General features: G+C 45.8%; 1 long non-coding RNA gene across 1 annotated transcript; it reads right to left on the reverse strand.

Moving 5' to 3' along the window:
* Nucleotides 1-14,805: 14,805 nt before the first annotated feature.
* Nucleotides 14,806-18,928, reverse strand: LOC129331193 (uncharacterized). Its single transcript, XR_008597102.1, has 3 exons — nucleotides 18,845-18,928; nucleotides 16,599-16,796; nucleotides 14,806-16,198 (listed from the first exon to the last, which is right to left on the reverse strand). It is a non-coding gene; the product is annotated as an uncharacterized LOC129331193 (long non-coding RNA).
* Between the last annotated feature and the right edge of the window lie 82 nt (nucleotides 18,929-19,010).

The following is a 19,010-nucleotide window of genomic DNA, read 5'->3' on the forward strand; positions in this document are numbered from 1 at the left end:
CGATCCGATAGTTGTCGCAAAACCTCCTGTCTATAATCATCCCTGTCCATTAGTACAATCCCTCCCCCTTTGTCTGCCGGTTTGATGATGATTCCCTCATCCTTTTGTAGGGACTGTAAAGCCGCCCATTCAGATTTAGTTAAATTGTACCTTACTTTTTTTGGCTGGCTCTCCATCAGTGTTACTTCTTGGAGAACCAATTTTTCAAATGTTTCTAATTGAGTATCTAGTACTGGGGGTGTGAAAGTGGACCTGCTTTTAAGACCAGCGCATAAAGAGACCGAAGTAGTGTTGCCAAAAAACTTCTTTAATTTAAGTTGTCGAAATAACTTGTACAAGTCAATCCTGGTATTAAGAGCATTATATTTTGGGCAGGGGACAAACCCTAGTCCCTTATTCAAAACCTGTACCTCCAAATCCGAAAGTGTCCGACTGGATAAATTAAATACTATGTTCGGTATCTGCCCCTGCGTGAGAGGCGGCCCTTCCCTAAAAAAGCTCGTCTGGGCGGTTGGAAAGGCACAGTACGGCTCCTAAGGGTCCGCCCCTCATCACCCGATTGGTCAGTATCCGAGGGGTCAGTGGTGTCGAATTCACTTGTACCTGGAATTGAGGGAGCCCAGGTAACCCGTTTTTTGGTAACCCGTTCCTTCCAGTTATAAATATTGCCATTAGCGTAGTCTTGTTTGTCCCTATTTAGTTTCTTTAATTTCAGGTCCTTAAGCTTGTTTTCACATTCCTTAACCAGTCTCCCTATTTCAGCAGATTTTGTTCTAAAATCATCCTCAGGGTACTTATTTTTAAGTTCCAGCTCCACTTGTTCGATTTCTGACCCCACCTCATCTTTTTCCTGAGCAATTCAGCACCAGGCTTCTGGCCTGTGTAGGCCCAAAGCTGGCACACTTGTTGGAGAGCCTGGTGGGAAGCATGGGAGAAAGGGGGCCATAACCAGCAAGGCCAGACACCCCAATCCAGTTTGTTAAGCGTGATTGGGAGAGCCAGGCCAGCAAGCAGCACAGAGCAACAAAGGCACAGCACCAGGCTTCTGGCCTGTGTAGGCCCAAAGCTGGCACACTTGTTGGAGAAGTACACACCAATACAAGGAAGTGTGCCAACACAGCTATTATTATTATTGCAGTACAAGTAAATTATACAATCAATATAATCAGTATAAACACAACAGTTTCGATTCCATTCAATACAATGTGGCTGCAAACTTGTTCCAATGGAATGAGAGAGTCAGGTCCCATATATTAACGGAACCTCTTTATCACAGGCTGCAAACGGTGCCAATTGAAGTTAATCGGTGGCGTCCAAGATTTATGAACTCCAAGGTGGCGACGAGCTATACCGGTCTATTCCTTTCGGCTCGTTTCAAACCCAGTTCTTCATCAGGCCACCAGTGTCCTACAATTTATATCACAAACTATCAATAATCAGCCCAATATTGGCTGCCCCTGCGTTGCCGTCTGCCAGTTCATACTTACAGTTAATCAAAGTATTTCGTATCCAAACTCAAAAAGCATTCCAGTTAACATTCAGGTTTAACATTTACAGATCCAGCTCCCGAGTTAGGTGCGGGGGGCGTAGATATCCATCATTAAATACAAGCCACTAGATCAATTATCAATTACCATACAATTAATTGATTTAAAGACATATCAGTACCAGATACATTTATTTCAAATGACTAATGTCTAAGTGGGACCTTAACGAGGGAAGGGGGGGGGAAAGAAAAGACAAAGGAGAAAGAAAAACAGGAAAGAAGAGAGAAGGAGGAAGAAAGAAGAAAGAAAACCACAGTATAAAAAGAAAAAGGAGCCAGAAAAGGGGGGGGAGCAAGGAGAGGGGGGGGAAAGGGAGGGGAAGAAAACGGAGAAAGAAAGCGAAAAGAGAGAAAGCCAAAAACCAGAAACAGGGGGAAAAGGAGCGGGGGAAGGAATGCCAGTTCATACTTACAGTTAATCAAAGTATTTCGTATCCAAACTCAAAAAGCATTCCAGTTCACATTCAGGTTTAACATTTACAGATCCAGCTCCCGAGTTAGGTGCGGGGGGGCGTGGATATCCACCATTAAATACAAGCCACTAGGCCAATTGTCAATTACCATACAATTAATTGATTTAAAATCATATCAGTACCAGATACATTCATTTCAAATGACTAATGTCTAAGTAGGACCTTAACAAGGGAAGGGGGGGGGGGAAAGAAAAAACAAAAGAGAAAAAAAACAGGAAAGAAAAGAAAAAGAGGAAGAAAGAAAGAGAGAAAACACAATATGAAAAGAAAAAGGAGCCAAAAAAAGGGGGGGGGGAAGAAGGAGAGAGAAGAGGGGGGGGGAAGGAGGGGGAGAAAACGAAGAAAAAAAAGGGGGACGAGAAGAGAGAAAGCCAAAGACCAGAAACGGGAGGAAAAAGGGAGCGGGGGGAAGGACATGTATGGATCTGGAAGGAGGGAGATGCTTATATGTTTTAATGTTTTACGCATGAGGTTTAGAGGAACACCGAGTAGTCAATATCGTTATTCAAACCCTCTGGGAACATAGTATCTAACCTAAAGATCCATCTTATCTCTGCTTGGAGGAGCATACGTTTATTAAAACCAGGGCTCTTTACTACTTCTAAAACAGAGAATCTGAAACTTCTATCCCCTCCGTGTTTCTTTCGAAGATGTTGGTAAAGGGGTGTGTCTTCGCTATGGGTTTTAACCCTTGAGAGGTGTTCCTGAATGCGAAGGCGCACAGAGCGGCTAGTGCAGCCTACGTATGACATTGGACAACAGCATTGTAAGAGATACACTACATTGTGTGTATTGCAAGTAGAAAAGTCTCTTGGCTTTATTGGATACTGTATCTTGGGGAACTTCAGCGTGTTAAGATCTGCACTGAGGGCGCACACACTACAGTGGCCGCAAGGAAAGTGTCCAAGTGGTAAATTGGTTTGCTTAGCTCGGTCCGCAAGGTCCGAGTGTACTAGAAGGTCTTTAAGACTCCTAGTTCGCCTATACCCAATGCGGGGCGGAGTTGAACAGCCCGGTATACCTGCCAGGACGCGCCAATATTTTCTGATGATTTTAACTATCGAATCCGCTAATGGGGAATAATCAATGGCCCAGGGAATACACCGCCCATCAACCTCACGCTGTCTATAGGATAGTAACTGTGAGTGGGTGCTACGATCCGCTCTTTGTTTCGCACGGGAAATTACCCAAGTTGGATATCCACGCGCTTTAAAGTCATTAATCATCCTATTAGCTTCTTGTTGGTAATGGAATTGAAACGATGCATTCCTCCTGATGCGTAAAAATTGTCCCACCGGGATGTTCTTTTTAAGCGCCATCCTATGGTAAGAATTATACTGCAAGTATGCGGCTCTATCAGTGGGTTTCCGAAAGGGCTTAACACCCAGGGACGTGTCTGTCCTCTTGAAGACCACTACATCCAAAAAGGGGATGCTCTGATGGCTGCCTTGGTGTGTAAAACGTATGTTTTCATCTAATCCATTTAACCAAGCCACAAAGTCCTCCACTACTGATGACGTGCGCATTATGCAAAAAATGTCATCAATGAATCTTCTCATGCAAATCATCTGTTTAAAGAACGGGTTCATCTCTGGGTCATACAGGAATCTATTTTCTAAAGCTGCCATAAACAGGATTGCCACACTAGGGGCCGCGGGGCAACCCATCGCGACCCCTTTTATTTGATAATAGTACTGGGTCTCAAAACGGAAGTAATTTCTCTCCATAATAAGGTCCAGGAGGTCTTCGCTTTCTCGAGAGGGGGGAGACCGTTGAGTTAATTAGCAAAGCAGCTGCAAGGATTTCACTCCTTGCCTGTCAATTACAGCAGGTCATTTAGATAAGGGGCTTTGAGGTCATCCTTATCTCGTTTGAAGTGTATAGAATGAGCCTGGGTTGGCAACGTATGAAATTCCTTTCTGTACATGTTGAAGATGTTTTTAATTTACGGGTCTAATAGTACTTTTGAAAAGAACAAATTGAACTAATTGATAACAGTCTTACTCAATGAGATCTTCTGACTGTAGAATATAAAAAGGGGTGGCAAAAAGCTTTCAGTGCCACACCTGCTAATTAGCAGAGGGGCTTGCAAGAGTCATCTGCTTTTGACATTGCAGCCCGAGAGCTCTCAATTCAGGAGGGAGGAGGAGAAATTATATTGTTTTGCTTAGACTTAGCCTTTATCTCATATACACGTTTTAGTCTGTAGAGTTAAGTTGTTCTTTTGTGGTTTGAATTACAACCTTTGCCTTATCCTATAACATAATTGTGTTAACGTCTATCCGACGACTCACATGGATTCTACAGCGCAGGCGTGCTCTCCAGCGCCCCTAGCGGAGACAAGCTGGGAGTTAAGCCGGCATTGAAGCCAAACCAGGCCGGGGACAAGAGATTGCCAGGCGCCTGCCTCCTTTCCCCCGCCCTCGTCCCTCCCAACCCAATCAAGCCCAGAAGCTCGCCGGGCGCCTGCCTCCTTCCACCCCTCTGCGCTCCCATCCCTTCCAACCTGCTTGAGCCCAGAAGCTCACTGGGCGCCTGCCTCCTCTCCCGCCCCCTCCTAGCCCTTCCAGCTGAATTGGGCGCCGGAGCGAAGGGTGCCTGCCTCCTCTCCCCTCCTCCCCACTGCTGGCCTTTTCAACCCGATCTGGCCTAGGAGCAACAGGCGTCTGCCCCCTCCCCTCCCTCCATGCTTCTGGCCTTTCCAGCCCGATCGGGCACAGGAGTGATGGGTGCCTGCCTCCTCCCCCCCCCATCCTTTCCAGCCCGATCGTCCACAGGAGCAACAGGTGCCTGCCTCCTTCCCCCCCCTCCCGGCCCCTCCAGCTGGGTGCCTGCCTCCCCCCCCCCCGTGCTCCCCTCCCTTCCAACCCGATGGGGCCCAGGAGCAACAGGTGCCTGCCTCCCCCCCCCCAGCCTTTCCCGTTCCCTCAGTGCCATAAAGGTGGCAGATAGGCCCAGCATGGCGGCACTGCCCTCCCAAGGTCCTGCAGCAGAGCCCCACTAAATCAGTTTTCTAGAGCCCGTTGTATTTTTTCTCACAACGGGCTCTATTGCTAGTTGGTATATATTAGTCACTTGTAGCCTTGTACCTTTGTTTGATAGGTCCTACCTAGATGGGCCCCTGCTGTTATCACTTTTTCATTGAAAGCCCCATGTTGATCATCCCATTCCCCTCGTGGCATCAGTTTGAAGCTCTCCAGGTTCTTTCCAAACATTTTCTTCCCTGACCTTGAGAGGTGAAGCCCATCATGTGCTAGAAGGCCTTCTCTAAGAAAACTTATCCCGTGGTCCCAGAACCCAAAGTGCTCCTGCCGGCACCACCACCTCAGCCAACGATTCATCTTGAGTATGGTCTGCTCCCTTTGCATTCCTCTTCCTTTGACAGGAAGGATAGAAGAGAATACCACCTGTGCCCGCACTGTCTTCAACTGCCTTCCAAGAGCTTTATGGTCCTCTTTAATTCTTGCAATGGTATTCGCGGCTGTGTCATTCATTCCCACGTGAATCAGCACAAATGGGTACTGATCAGTCGGTCTGATCAGTTTCGGCAGTCGGTCTGTAATATCCCGAATTCTGGCTCCCGGCAAGCAACACATCTCTCGGCGTAGGGGATCTGGCCTGGACACATGATGTTCCATACCCCTGAGCAGAGAGTCCCCAAAGACCACCACCTTCCATTTTCTTCCACTTCCGTGTGGCCCCATGCCCTCTTCACTCCCTCCTCCAGGTTTTTGTGGTTCTCCTTCTACTCTTATCTCCATCACCATCCCAATCACTTCAAAATGATTCTTGCGCTCCAGTGGACCAGAGCATCACCTTAGTCCACATCTTCCGGTTTGTATTGCAGAACTGAGAGGCTCAGAAGGGAGATCGACTCTTCCTTGTTCTCTTGGACTTACTTCATAATGCTTGTGCAGAGCCCCCAGGCTCTTCTCAGTAAAATCCTCCCCTTCCTTGATTTCCTGGTGATCCTCTCCTCCAGGCTCTGAATCTTCTCCTCCAAAAGCCTGACCAGGGCCGATTCCAGATGGCCAGAAATTGCGGTTTTTCTGCGGAAATAATCGCTTACCGGCCACACGTTCACTTTCGTCTCCATCCGCTTTGTCTCGCAGCGTGCCGTGCCATCCCGCTTCCGGATGTTCGCACGGCCAACTGAGGTACCCGGGATTGGTTGTTTCCTCCCCGTCACAGTTGACGTCGGGGGCCTTCATTGGTTCGCATTTCAGGTTTTTTTTAAAAAAAAATTTACGTGTTTTGCGCAAATGCGCAAATGCGCAAATGTGCAGGTATGCGAATACGCAGCGTCAACTTTTGTGCATTTGTGCAAACGTGCGACTGCGCAAATGGCGCCCGGTTTTAAAAAAAAAATTAAGGGAATATTGTTGCCGGCCGGCCGACAAAGGAAGGAGGAAAAGGGGAGGGCCTCTCCACGGCGACGAAGTGTCCAGAAGTGTGCAAACCCGCAATACGGCGTTCACACCATCCACTTCTGGAGCGCAACACAGCGCCATGAACCGGAGGTAAGCAGGGACGGGACATTACGGGTTTTTACGAGTGAGGTCGCTGGAAAAGCGAAAGCACTCGCTTTACTTGTGCCCGTCTGGAATCGGCCCAGCTTACACTTCTGACAAGTGAAGTCCGTCTTCTCTTCCGGGAGGAAAACAAACACAGCACACTCCATGCAGGTGACTGGAAAGGGGCCTTCTGTCGACATCATCGCCTTCCAACCATATTCCAAGAGTACTCTTCTAGCTGCAGGTCCCTTTCCTTCTCCTTCTCAGAGCCCAGATGGCTGAGATGTGCCTCTGGTGAGGAGGAGCCTAATTCAATTCAAGGTTCAGTCAGTAGAGGGTGGGAACAGCAGTTAGCCCCAGGCAAAACAGACACTCTCCAATTAGTAACAGTCCCCCTCTGCAATCAGCTCCAACTCAGGCAAAAAAGACAAACAGAAACACTTACTCCAACAGGCACCACTTTACAGCAGGCTCTGCACACTCACACAGCCCCAAACACTGTCCTCCTACACAGTAACCTCAGCAAATTCCCCCAGCAGTTAAGGAAGGCAACAGAAAAAGACTCACCACTTTAGCAGCTCCCTTTCCTGCTCCATGATGACCCTGAATGTAAGACAACCCCCTTAAAAATGTTATACACACACACAAAAGTATTCTTGGATATAACTGTAACTTGTATGCCGAAGTAAAACGACCCCCTCTTTTTTTATGGCATACTTGGGAAAAAATCTATTCTCGCATTTGAGTAAATACTGTATTTAAGTGACGTGATGTTTCTTCCAAAGGTCTGATGTGTTTTGTAAGAGTCCTTCCCTGTTTTCCACTCTCTTTCAACATTTGAGACTGATGCAAGACATCTACGCAAGACATCTAGCACGCGTTCTTCAAGTGTCAGGTGATAGAGACATTTGGGATCACTGTGGAGAGGAAGGTTGAAAATACAAGCAAAATTAGTTTAGAAGCATTTTTCTAGTTTAGTTTATGAGTGCAAGACTTTAGCCTCCCCTGCCTCACTCTGGGTAGAATCTAACAGGTCTTAAAATGAAAGTTTTCAAAGATTGCTGGGGGAGAGGAACTTTGTAATTCTCTCTCCCATCCCCCCACCCAAAGTTACTTTCCCCCAGTGGTCTCATGCTGCTTTGTGTTTGAAAATTTTTATTATAACTAAGACACTTTTCAATCATCAAAAAACTACCCCCCCAATGTACTGTGCACTTTGCACAGTACATTCCCCGGATCACTGAGTGGTCCTTCAGATGCTTACAGATTGATCCCTTTAAAATCTGCTCTAATATCTTCCCAGCAACAGAAGTCAGACTGACCAGCCTGTAGTTTCCTGGGTCATCCTTCTTCCCTTTCTTAAAGATTGGGATAACATTCGCTCTTCTCCAATCTTGTGGCACATCCCCAGTCCTCCAGGAGGCCTTGAAGATGATGGACAGGGGTTCTGCAAGTTCTCTGGAAAGTTCTTTCAGAACTCTTGGGTGCACCCCATCCGGCCCAGGGGATTTGTATTCATCAAGTGCAGCCAGATGCCTCTCCACTACCTCTCTGTCAATGTCAATTAGCCACTCAGGTGTCCTGCCACATTTTCTACTATCTCTAGATGTGCCTGAGTTCTTTAGGGAGAAAACAGAGGCAAAAAAGTCATTAAGCCTGTCTGCTTTTCCTCTGTCCTGCATCAGAGTTTCTCCATCTACTCCCAACAGCGGTTGCCTCTTTTACCTTGCGTTTGCTTCTCACATATCTGTAGAAGTTTTTCTTATTGTAGCGAGCCCTCCTGGCCAGACCCAGCTCGTACTGAGCTTTGGCCTCTCTGATGGCTGATCTGCAGTACCTAGTAACCCTCATATACTCCTCTTTAGAGGTCTGTCCTTCTCTCCATTTCCTGAACATTTCCTTTTTCTCCCTTAGCTTATTCTGGAGCTCTCTGTGCATCTACATCGGTTTCTTGGAGCCCTTACCATGTTTCCGTCTTGCTGGGATAGTGAGGGCTTGAGCTTGCAGAAGCTCGTGTTTGAGAAGGGCCCACCCTTCACTCGCTCCTTTTCCTTCCAGCACACTCCCCCACGGAATGACTCTCATCAAGCCTCTGAGTTCATCGAAGTTGGCCCTACGAAAATCTAACCTACGAGTCTGGCTATGAACCTCCTTGGCTCCCCACAGCAACTGGAATTCAAGAAGGACATGGTCATTTCCCCCTAAGGTCCCCACCACCTTCATCTCATCTACCAATTCTTCCCTGTTGGTTAATATCAAGTCTACTATGGCCGAACCCCTTGTAGCTTCCTCCACCTTTTGAAAAAGGAAGTTATTGGCCAGGCAGGTCAGGAAATTGTGTGGTTCATGATGCTTTGCTGAGCCTGGCCGTTTCCAGATGGCTTACCTGCCTCAGGAACGTTGTGCCATCTTGCGGGGGAAACACAAAATATGCGTTTTCTCGCGCAAGTTTTGTGCGATGTTGTGTGACGTCGCGCAAAACTTGCGTGAGAAAACGCGATATTTCGCGTTTTCCCCGCAAGATGGTGCAATGTTCCGGAGGCAGGTAAGCCATCTGGAAACGGCCCTTGTCTCCCAGCACACATCGGGGAAGTTGAAGTCACCCATAATTACAAGGTTCTGATGTCTGGATACTCTGCCAATCTGTTCAAAGAGGGCAGCATCCATTTCTTCTCGCTGGTCAGGTGGTCTGTAGCAGACTCCAACAATAATACCCTTATAATACCCAATAATACTCCACTTGATCAAGTGAACAGGGAGGAATACATGTGAGTCTGTTCACTTGCCAGGCAAGTGTCATTCGTCACTTGTAGCTTGGCTTTCAGATTGCCTGGAAACAATTGGATTGTGTTTTAGTGATATATTCAAGGGATGCTGAGCACCTCCTGTTGCTTGCCGATCACTTCCCTCCTGGGCTTCATAACCAACAATCATCCTTCAAAATGTGTGGGCTGGACAAAAACCAGTCTGTTCTTAGATGCACAGTTACAGTTTGTGAAATCGTCTGGAGCTTTGGGAATTTCCCATAATTCCCACCCCACCCCGATTCTGTTTATAGGCCAAATGATTGCCAGAGTTTCCACTTGCATCTTCCACACAAGTTGGTAGTACTACAGTGCACTGCAGACCCTCTTCTCTTGCATCCCACAATGAAATGCACTAATTGATGGTTCTTAAAGCCTTGACCGGTTTAGATGTGGTGACTATTCATCTGAGTGTTCCCCCACCATCTCTTCAGTGTGGTTCAGTCTTTGTGAACCAGCCTGTGAAATGGGCGACAGCATTACGGGGTTGCTGAGAGCGGCTGCCTCTCTTTCTCAGCCACCTTCAGAATTGGAGGTTATATAACTCTGGTTCACAGATGTATTCCTAGAGCATTTTGTTAATTAAATGAGAAAAATTCTATTTTTCCCCCCTAAAAGAAGACAGGAGCTTGAAAGACTATCCAGGTCTGTTTGTGTATTCCCCTTTTTTTCCTCTGCAAGGTGAAGTGGGAATTGGGGGAGACACGTGCTGCTGTGCAGAAGTCTTGAATTTCTCCTTGTCCGTAGTGTGTGACTGTCATCTTTGCTGTTCTGAGAAAAGGCCAAGCAGTGATGTAGATTTTCTGGAAAACATAAATTCAGCGCCCCAAATACAACGTGACTGGATTTATTTTGACTTCCTGTTCAGTAAGCAAAATGGTTGGTATCAATTTTATGTCCCAATAGCCACAAATACTTAAACTGAAATATTTGATTAAAGGGGGGGAAAGCGTGGTTTAAACATTCATAGCTTTTTGTGGAAATTTTTACTGGAATAATACTTACACAATGTGAAGGCAATGTACTTCCCTTACGCTGTCTAAATGGGGGAGGGGCAGAGCCCAAGGTTCTATGGACACACTAAGCATGTGATCTTATGCAGCGTCATTTCAGTCTGTTGATTTCAGTGAGCTTAGACTGGAGCAACTATTCATGGGAGTGCATTGCAATTTTACCACCCCCCACCCCCCACAAAGAACTGAGCATGATGTGCGCTCGACATGTCTCTTTGCCCACCACTTAGCAGAATCCAGATCTCCTTCTTGGAGGTCACTGGGGCACCTTTTTTCTTACTACCTGCAAGGACACAGATGATTAAGAATTCTATAGCCAGTCAACTGATTCCATCCTTTCCATCCCCTCCGGAGCCAGCCCTGTCTTCCAAGACTTTGTCTCCCGGCTAACATTGCGTGTTAAAAGTACCGTGTACTTGCCGATGGCTTCCATTCATTGCAGCTGCTTTTATGAAACACAGTTTTTTTAGAAATTGAAATATTTCTCTGTGGCCAAATTAAACACTGGAAAGTTTTCCGCCCACCCCCACCCCCCATCTCTGTAGGCAAATTATCAAAAGCAACCTTCCTGCAAGAAAGGGATTTGTACTGGGTTAGTACAATTATTTACCTTGTTTGTCCTCCGAGAGTGGTGTACACTGTTCTCATCTTCCCCATTTTATCCTCACAACAACCCTGTGAGGTAGGCTAGGCAGACTATGACTGGCTAAAGGTTACCCAGTTCAATTTGTGGTGGAATGGGGCTTTTAATCCTGGCCCCCAATCCTAGTTCATTATTTTAACCAGTATACTCCGCTGACCTATAGAGAATCATGGCAGTTTTCAATTTAATTTCTAGAACTTCAGGCTGTCTCTAGCTAGTCTCTCTCATTCTCTCTTACTCCCACCCACCCAGCAACAGTAGCATCATGAGAAAATCTAGATTAGCAGCAGGGGAGAGGACGTGCTATTAGAACGTACAGTCATGATGGTCCATTAGGAGAAGTCCAAAGGCAACAGGACTAATTGAAAAACCAGAGTCTGGAAGTAAGAGCCGTGTGTAATGCAGCACAGCAGAGTGTGTAAGCTTTCAAGCTCTCCAGAACTCTTCATCAGAATGGAAGCTTGAGAAAGAAAAAGAAAAAAAAAGGTGCGGGGGAGTCTCTCAAGCCATGGTCTCTGGTTTCTTAATCAGCATTCTGATTAAGGGCTATGCCGACTTCAGTTGGAGCAGGTTGTAGCTGATATCAAGATGCCACCGTGGCATGCTGACAACAAGAGCAAAAAGAGAAACCACTCAAGTGAAAACATGGTTGATCAAGTGCTGCTGCTGCTGCCAGAACACCAGATCCCTTTAGTGGTTGAGAGCAAAAGGAAAATGGAGTCTTTATGTTAACAATACTGCAGTAAAACCTTCCCAGGTTCTTTTGCTTGCAGTTCCAGCATTCCTTTCTTAGCTAAATTCTCAAAGTAAATAAAGCAAGGTAGCTGCGCTGCTCTGTAACAAAAACCATGTATTTAATACTTTTTTAGGAGGACTGGCCAGGTATGTGTACGTGTTTTGGAGTTCTCCAGAACTCTTAATTAGGCTGGAATTTGTTTTAAAAATTGGTACTTCAGCTGCTTGTTCTCAGCACTCAAAAGGGAACCACCTGATACCAACCACACTCTATGTCTGTTAAAGTCAGCAAAGTGTTCCACATAGGATAGGCACAAGGTAGAGAGCCAGCCTGTAAGTGAATCATTTCGGATTGAATTGACATTAAATTGATGTGTGCATAAACCCAGCTTGTGACTGGACTTGCCTGCATGCGTCTCTCTTCCCCACACATGCAATCCTGGTTGTGAGTGACCTGTGAGGTACAAGTGGGAGATATGTAGGCTCATTGGAATTAACTTCTGCCGCACAAAATGATGTTCTAAGCCTGGATTAAAACTTTGGTTTGCAGGGGTGGGGTGGGCTAATTCCTTTTATCCTCTATGCCTGTGTTCCTATGTGATAGGTAACGCAGATTTAATTTCCAACCAGGAGAGGGAAAAGAAAGAGGTTTGAGGAACATGAGCTTGGTAACAAGCCGGGTTCACGCACATCTCAGTTTACTCTTGGTTAAAAGTGACATCTGACTGCAGCCACTGAGATGTTAAGCAACCACACATAAAAGTGAGGAGAAGGGAAAGAAGAGAAGCAGACTGTGCTGAGCGTTATGTGCTAATACTGGGATTTGCTAATACGGTGGGGATTGCCTTGTTTTTCTTCTGCCATACGAGAGATTCAGATATTGCAATTAGTGGTGGAGTCAAATCTGAATAACTGCCAGTTTTTATATTTCCAAAGGGAAAACAGCCACCCTTCTCTCTTTTTATTCTTCTGTTTTGCAGTTATGTCTTTTCTTAATGGGACCAACCAACTTATAATTTAACCAGCTAGGGTCCTTGCTGAATTCAGAATTTATTTAAAAGAATGTTCTACATCATGAAAAATGGACAAAACATCTTTGCACAATGGAACAAAGAATGGAGAACAAAACATGAAAGTGGTATGTTTATTTTTTTAACTAATTTTATATCTGCCACCGGTCAGAATTACGTGGCGGCTGCATATGGTGTGTTTTCTTTTCAATTCTGTTTAAGTGCGTAAGCTGCCTTGCGGCTCAGTGGAATGGAAGAGGAGAGTGAACCTTCAAAATAAATACAACATGCTTTATTTTCATGAGCTTAACTATTCTCATTTCCCACCATTTTTTGCTGCTTATGTGTGACTGGAGGGGATGCTCCATTAAAGGCAACATCTCCGTATTTGTTTGTTAAAACTGTACTGCAGATAGGGTTGGATTAGGCACTTCTGCCAATGGAAGAGAACTCCTGCCTCCCTCTCACCCATTCATCTTTCCAAAATGTTGCTCCGGACAGATAAGAGACTCTTACAAATGGCATGAGGTGAGGGAGAAATGGGTGATCTGCTTCACACAAAGGAAATTGGTGGAAATTACACCTTCCCTTCTGTGAGCAGAAATGTAGCCTAATCCATTCCGTTGTGCTTTACCCTGTCTTGCATGAATGAGTACCACAGGTTAGATCCTGTGGATCTCTTCCACTGGAGGTGGTGCCTTCCTTTGGTGTAAAGAGCCTTCCTCATGCAACACCATCAGAAGGAAACACGCCCAGTGCTAGCAGAATGGATCCACCTCTCACTTTCACTAGCTGTTCTCTGAGTGAAAGTGGGCTGCAGTCATAGGATCATAGAATCATAGACTCATAGAGTTGGAAGGGGCCATACAGACCATCTAGTCCAACCCCCTGCCCAGTGCAGGATCAGCCTAAAGCATCCCTGACAAGTATTCATCCAGCCTCTTCTTGAAAACTGCCAGTGAAGGGGAGCTCACCACCTCCCTAGGCAGCTGATTCCACTTTTGAACTACTCTGACCGTGAAAAAGTTTTTCCTAATATCCAGTCGGTACCTTTCTGCATGTAGTTTTAGCCCATTGCTTCGCGTCCTACCCTCTGCTGCCAACTGGAACAGCTCCCTGCCCTCCTCCAAATGACAGCCTTTCAAATATTTAAAGAGAGCAATCATGTCCCCCCTCAACCTCCTCTTCTCCAAACTAAACATTCCCAGGGCCCTCAGCCTTTCCTCGTAGGGCTCAGTCTCCAGACCCCTGATCATCCTCGTCGCTCTCCTCTGCACCCTCTCGATTTTGTCCACATCCTTTTTGAAGTGAGGCCTCCAGAACTGCACACAGTACTCCAGGTGTGTGTGCAGTTCTGGAGGCCTCACTTCAGCTAAAAGCTCAGAATGGCCACCTGATGTTTTTACTTTAAATCCCTGCAACTTCAGGGATTTGATACAGATCATTTAGGGTTGCCAGCTCCAAGTTGGAAAATTCCTGGAGATTTTGGGGATGAGGCCTGGAGAGGGCAGGGTTTAGGGAAGGAACGGACCTCAGCAGGGTACAATGCCATAGAGTCCACCTTCAAAAGGAGTCATTTTCTTCAGGGGAACTGATCTCTGGGGCCTGGAGATCCATTGTAATTCCAGGAGATCTCTAGCTACCACCTGGAGGCTGACAATCCCATTTCCATCTCATGTGCTGTTCTCCCAACTAGAAACAGCTTTTATCCTAGGAAGGTGGGAGAGAAGACATTGTTTCTGTCTCCCTCTCCTACCCACCATGGGATTAAAAGTAAGTAAGGGCATTTTTGATCAAGGGAATGACCCTGGCCAGAAAAGTTCACCTCCAATAATACAATCCTGATCCATTTTAGCCCCTTCCCATCACTGTGTGTTTGTGGGAGTGAATAACACAGTGTGGTGTTTAGCCCTTTACCAGCAAAGACTGGAAGAAGGGAGAGAGCTGAACCAGTTACTGGTTGCTGGAAAAAAGCAGAGAGAGATGGAAGTTGCCTTATTTATTTAAATCCCCCCCACACACATACACTCTTTAAAAAAAAAGCAGAAGTCCAGTTGCATCTTAAAGACTAATAACCTTTGTTCCAGTATGAGCTTTTGTGGGTCAGAGTTCACTTTCTTTGATACAATGGGAAGAGAGAAAACCATTTCCCACATTTTTGCACAGAAAATTACAAAAGGAGGGGGGGGGAATGGAACTGATCAAAGAGAAGCCTGGTATCATAAATCAGGAGTGAATTGAACCACATTGGTAGGTTGACAAAATGGATGATGACGATGATGAGAAAGGCCAGAGGTTCTAGCTACTCTCATGTGGTGAAGATAAAAGTGTAATAAAGTAGAGTAAATAACAAACAAGGAACTAGGCGGGTTGGAAATGAGACACACTCACATAGTTTGGATCTGCAGCCACAACAGCAAGAGAGAAACCATACGCATGCCATTTCTACGCAGAAAACATCCTCCTATTTACGGGTTTGGGTTCTCTTTCTATCATGCTCTGCTGTCAACAAAAAACTGCATAGAGGGAGGACCTCTGCATTCCAGAGGAAGAGTCTACTCTATAGTAATGGGGTCACCGCGGTGCTTACCATCTCTGCAGAGATCTGGCAGCAAGTTCAAGCCTCAAAATCTTACTATGTGATACTCTTAACGCCAACAATAAATACAAGTGTTATGAGCAAGACAAACTGATACTTGGTTTTTACTTACAGCAACATCACTTACACTCCTTAGTTAACATACCCAATTAATCCAACCTCAAAGTTTTTCACTCTGTACTAAGGAAAACCCCTCTTAAAGTGCCGTATGTATAAACAAACCATTTGGGCTAAAGATAGCTTATTTCAAAATAGAAAAGTGCTAGTGCTCAAATACTTGTCCCAAAAGGAATTCTTCATTTGGTCGACGGTATATTGCACATACATCCTTAAAGTGTAAATGTATAGATAGCACCTACAAAATCATATATCAACAAGTCAAAAAATCATATAGTCCATAATACATATAGAACAATGAAAATTCAGATCCATATGCACTCCTTCCTTGTAGTATCAGAGAGTCCCATGAGTGACTGTGATTAGTTCTTGGTTCTGACGGGTCATCTAGATCCAAAATATCCCGTTTTAAAAGAGTTCTTTTTCAAAGAGTCATGGTCAGACATTCAAGGGTTTCTTTCAAATGTGTACAAGTGTCATTCTACTTCCCAATTCAGTGTTGGGAATCTTGTAGAAATAGCAACTGAAATTCCCAAAGGCCCGGAGGGGGGACTCAGCTGGGATGAGAGGCATCTACCACCCCCTTCTTCACATCCCATACCTTCTTTACATCTTCAGAATCTGCCAAGTCCTCAGTGTCATGACTGCCCCTTGCTGGGGGGCTCATAGTCTTAAGATTGCTTTCAGGAAGGTTTCTTTTCCTCTGAAGGCATCCTCAGAATTGCCAGTGTAAGTTACGAGGAACTGCATGGAGAAGGGTCGTGTCAAGAACTTCTGAAGGTCTGGGGTAGAAGGAAGATCCATTCCCTATCCCCCCCCCCCCCCCCGCAGAGGGAGTTTCCAGCTTTTACAAAAATTTGTAATTCATTTATGAAAATATTTTTACCAACCGAGGGAGGACTATTTTGCATTTCTTGCTTTGGCCACTCAAATTTCTCTGACCTTTTGCCTCTGCTAGTGGCTTTTGTATACAGCCTCCCACCCTGTAGAAAGAAAATCATTCTTACCAGTTTCCCTTCCATTCCGTTGTCAAAGGCGACTCTGGACATTCCCCCAAATTGTACTATTTATTTATTCTTCTTTCTCTCTCTTTTAGTGAGTTATGGGTCTGGTTTGTTCAGCAGTCACAAAGTTTGATACTAACCTGCCAAAGCTATGGTGTCCTTCAACTGTTGACCTCAGGCGAGACTCCCAGCTGAAAAGCTAGGCAAGGTTCCAAGCCATCATCACTGTGGATTCTGTGTGTATACTGGTAGAATGTCAGACTAGGGAAGCTTAGGTTCAAATCCCCACTTGGCCATGGAAATTTGCTTGGTGATCTGTCACACTCTCTCAGCCTAACCTACCTCACAGGGTTGTAGTGAAGATAAAATGTAGGAGAAAAGAACATGAACTGCTTTGAGTACTCACTGGAGAGAAAGGCAGGATATAAATAATAACATTTTTTGCTTGTTTTATGTTCCTGCATCCTAGTCCTAATATACTAGGGATTAGATGGGTCATTTTACTTATTGCATTGTCTTACAGTTAGTAATTGCAATCCCAATGATAAAGGCAGACTATAAATAAATAAAAATATTCATTGGCTGCAGTTCACATTTTGAAGAAACATATAATTTTTCCTTGTAAAACATCCAAAGTTTAGGCCAGCATTTCCAAACCTGGGTCCTGAACCCAGAAGTGGGTTAAAAAAGCCAGTGAAAGTGGGTCACAGACTGTGATGGACTGCACTTGATAGCAGGTTTTCTAAGTGCAGCATTCAGAGAGGTGTGAGGGAACTCTTGCTTGGAATAGAGAGCTTGAGTGACTGGCTGCTTCCTCCTCTCTGACTGGTCAGTTAGAACCTGGCTGAAGGGCTGACAGCTGGTTTCTGTCAGGATTTTTTAGAGAGAATTTGTGAGTGAGTCTGACAGGGAAGGTCAGATAGGATTCCCTCTGGCATGAGGGAAGAGGAATCTTTTGCCTTAACTGTAACATCTCTGTCCTGAAGAAGAATTCAATTTAAGAATTGATGAGCACTGCGCCATCTCTCCTGCAGTTCCAGTCTCTGGCATTGTCTGCAGCGTTCTTTGGGCGTGGGTGAACCGGGGGTGGGGGGTGGGGGGGCGGAAGCCCCTGGCTGTGCTGCACCTGTAGCTTGGGATGTTCCTGGCTGAGCTTCCCCTGTGGTATTGGGGCCAGAGGGTGCTGGTGTCTCAGCTGCTGGCAGTAAACTCTGATTGGCCAGCAGCTGTTGCTCCTGATCGCTGGCTTCTGCTAAGTCAGGGCTAGGGCTGGTTACACAGAACTCCTCTTCTCCCGAGGAGTCCTGGCTGGCTACACAAGGTTCCTCTACTCCTGAGGAGACCTCGCCCTCAGACTGGCCATGATAGACACCATAGAACTGGGGGGATGTTTTGGCCAGAGTGATTGGGCAGTAGACTCTCTTTCAAGCCAAAAAGAAGGGTTATATTTTCTTAAGAGAAAGAGATTCATTCCTGCCCAGTTTCTAAAAGGGGGGTTGGCTCTGAAGATGTGTTGTGAAGGGAAAACAGTTTTAAACTAACTTCAGGAAACTCGAGCTGTCATAGGAAACGCTGTGAAGAAACACTGTTGCTGTAACTAAAGTATTAAGTACAACACTTCTCACTGCTAAGAACCAAGAATATAAGAAACTAAGCTTCAAGGAAACTATTTTGCCTCTTACTCAAAGTGTATTCTATACTACCAACAAAATTTTACCTCAGCACTTTCATTCCCTGACTACACATATCCAATCCCTGTTAAAGGTGTTATTTTTCTTTTGAACATTATGCATATTTCATTTTTTTAAATATTCAGCCTGGATGAGGAATTCTGAAGGGCTTATGAGCTTGCACACTCTGTTGTTATTTTGGTTTTCCTAAGGGATAATGTGCAACCTTGGCTTCTGCATAATTTTTTTTAAAAAAAATTCAACACCCCATTTCAAAGATTAAACTATGTGGCAATAGTTAAGTTGCAGCCCAAAATGCCTATGAAAACGAGCCAAAGTCTCAAGCAAGGGATCTAGGCTGGGCTCTGACTTCCCCAGGCCCGACCTTTGCCTGTGCCCTGCTCCTACGGCCACCCCAAAGACAAGAAGCTTGGCGCTGCTGGACCAGGGAATGCAGAGCTCTCGTCTGTACAGCAACCAAGCGGCTCCTTTAAGCAGTTGCCAGAAGCAGCTGCTGCTGCCCCAACCGGCCATACGATCAGACAAAGAGGGAGCAGGTGTGGGACGTTCAGGGAGGGAGGCAATTAAGCCTGGCCCAGATAAGAAACCAGCGGCAGGTGGGGGAGGCTAGGGTCGCCAACATCCAGGCAAGGCCTGGAGATCGCCCAAATTGCAACCAGGTGGGTGGGCAGGACCTTCCAGAGATTTTGCATTACCGCGTTTGTGATAGTTTTATCGGCCCTGATGCCTTTTGGGGGTCTGACTATCCTCCCCACTCCACGTCCTCACGGCGATCTGCCACCATTCCGGCCCGTCAAAGGACGCCGCAGATTTCCGTCGCCAAGGCAACCGAGCCGGAGATGCGGCTCCTTCTGATTGGCT

This window comes from Eublepharis macularius, chromosome 5 (assembly GCF_028583425.1).
Source record: "Eublepharis macularius isolate TG4126 chromosome 5, MPM_Emac_v1.0, whole genome shotgun sequence".
NCBI classification, from domain to species: domain Eukaryota; kingdom Metazoa; phylum Chordata; class Lepidosauria; order Squamata; family Eublepharidae; genus Eublepharis; species Eublepharis macularius.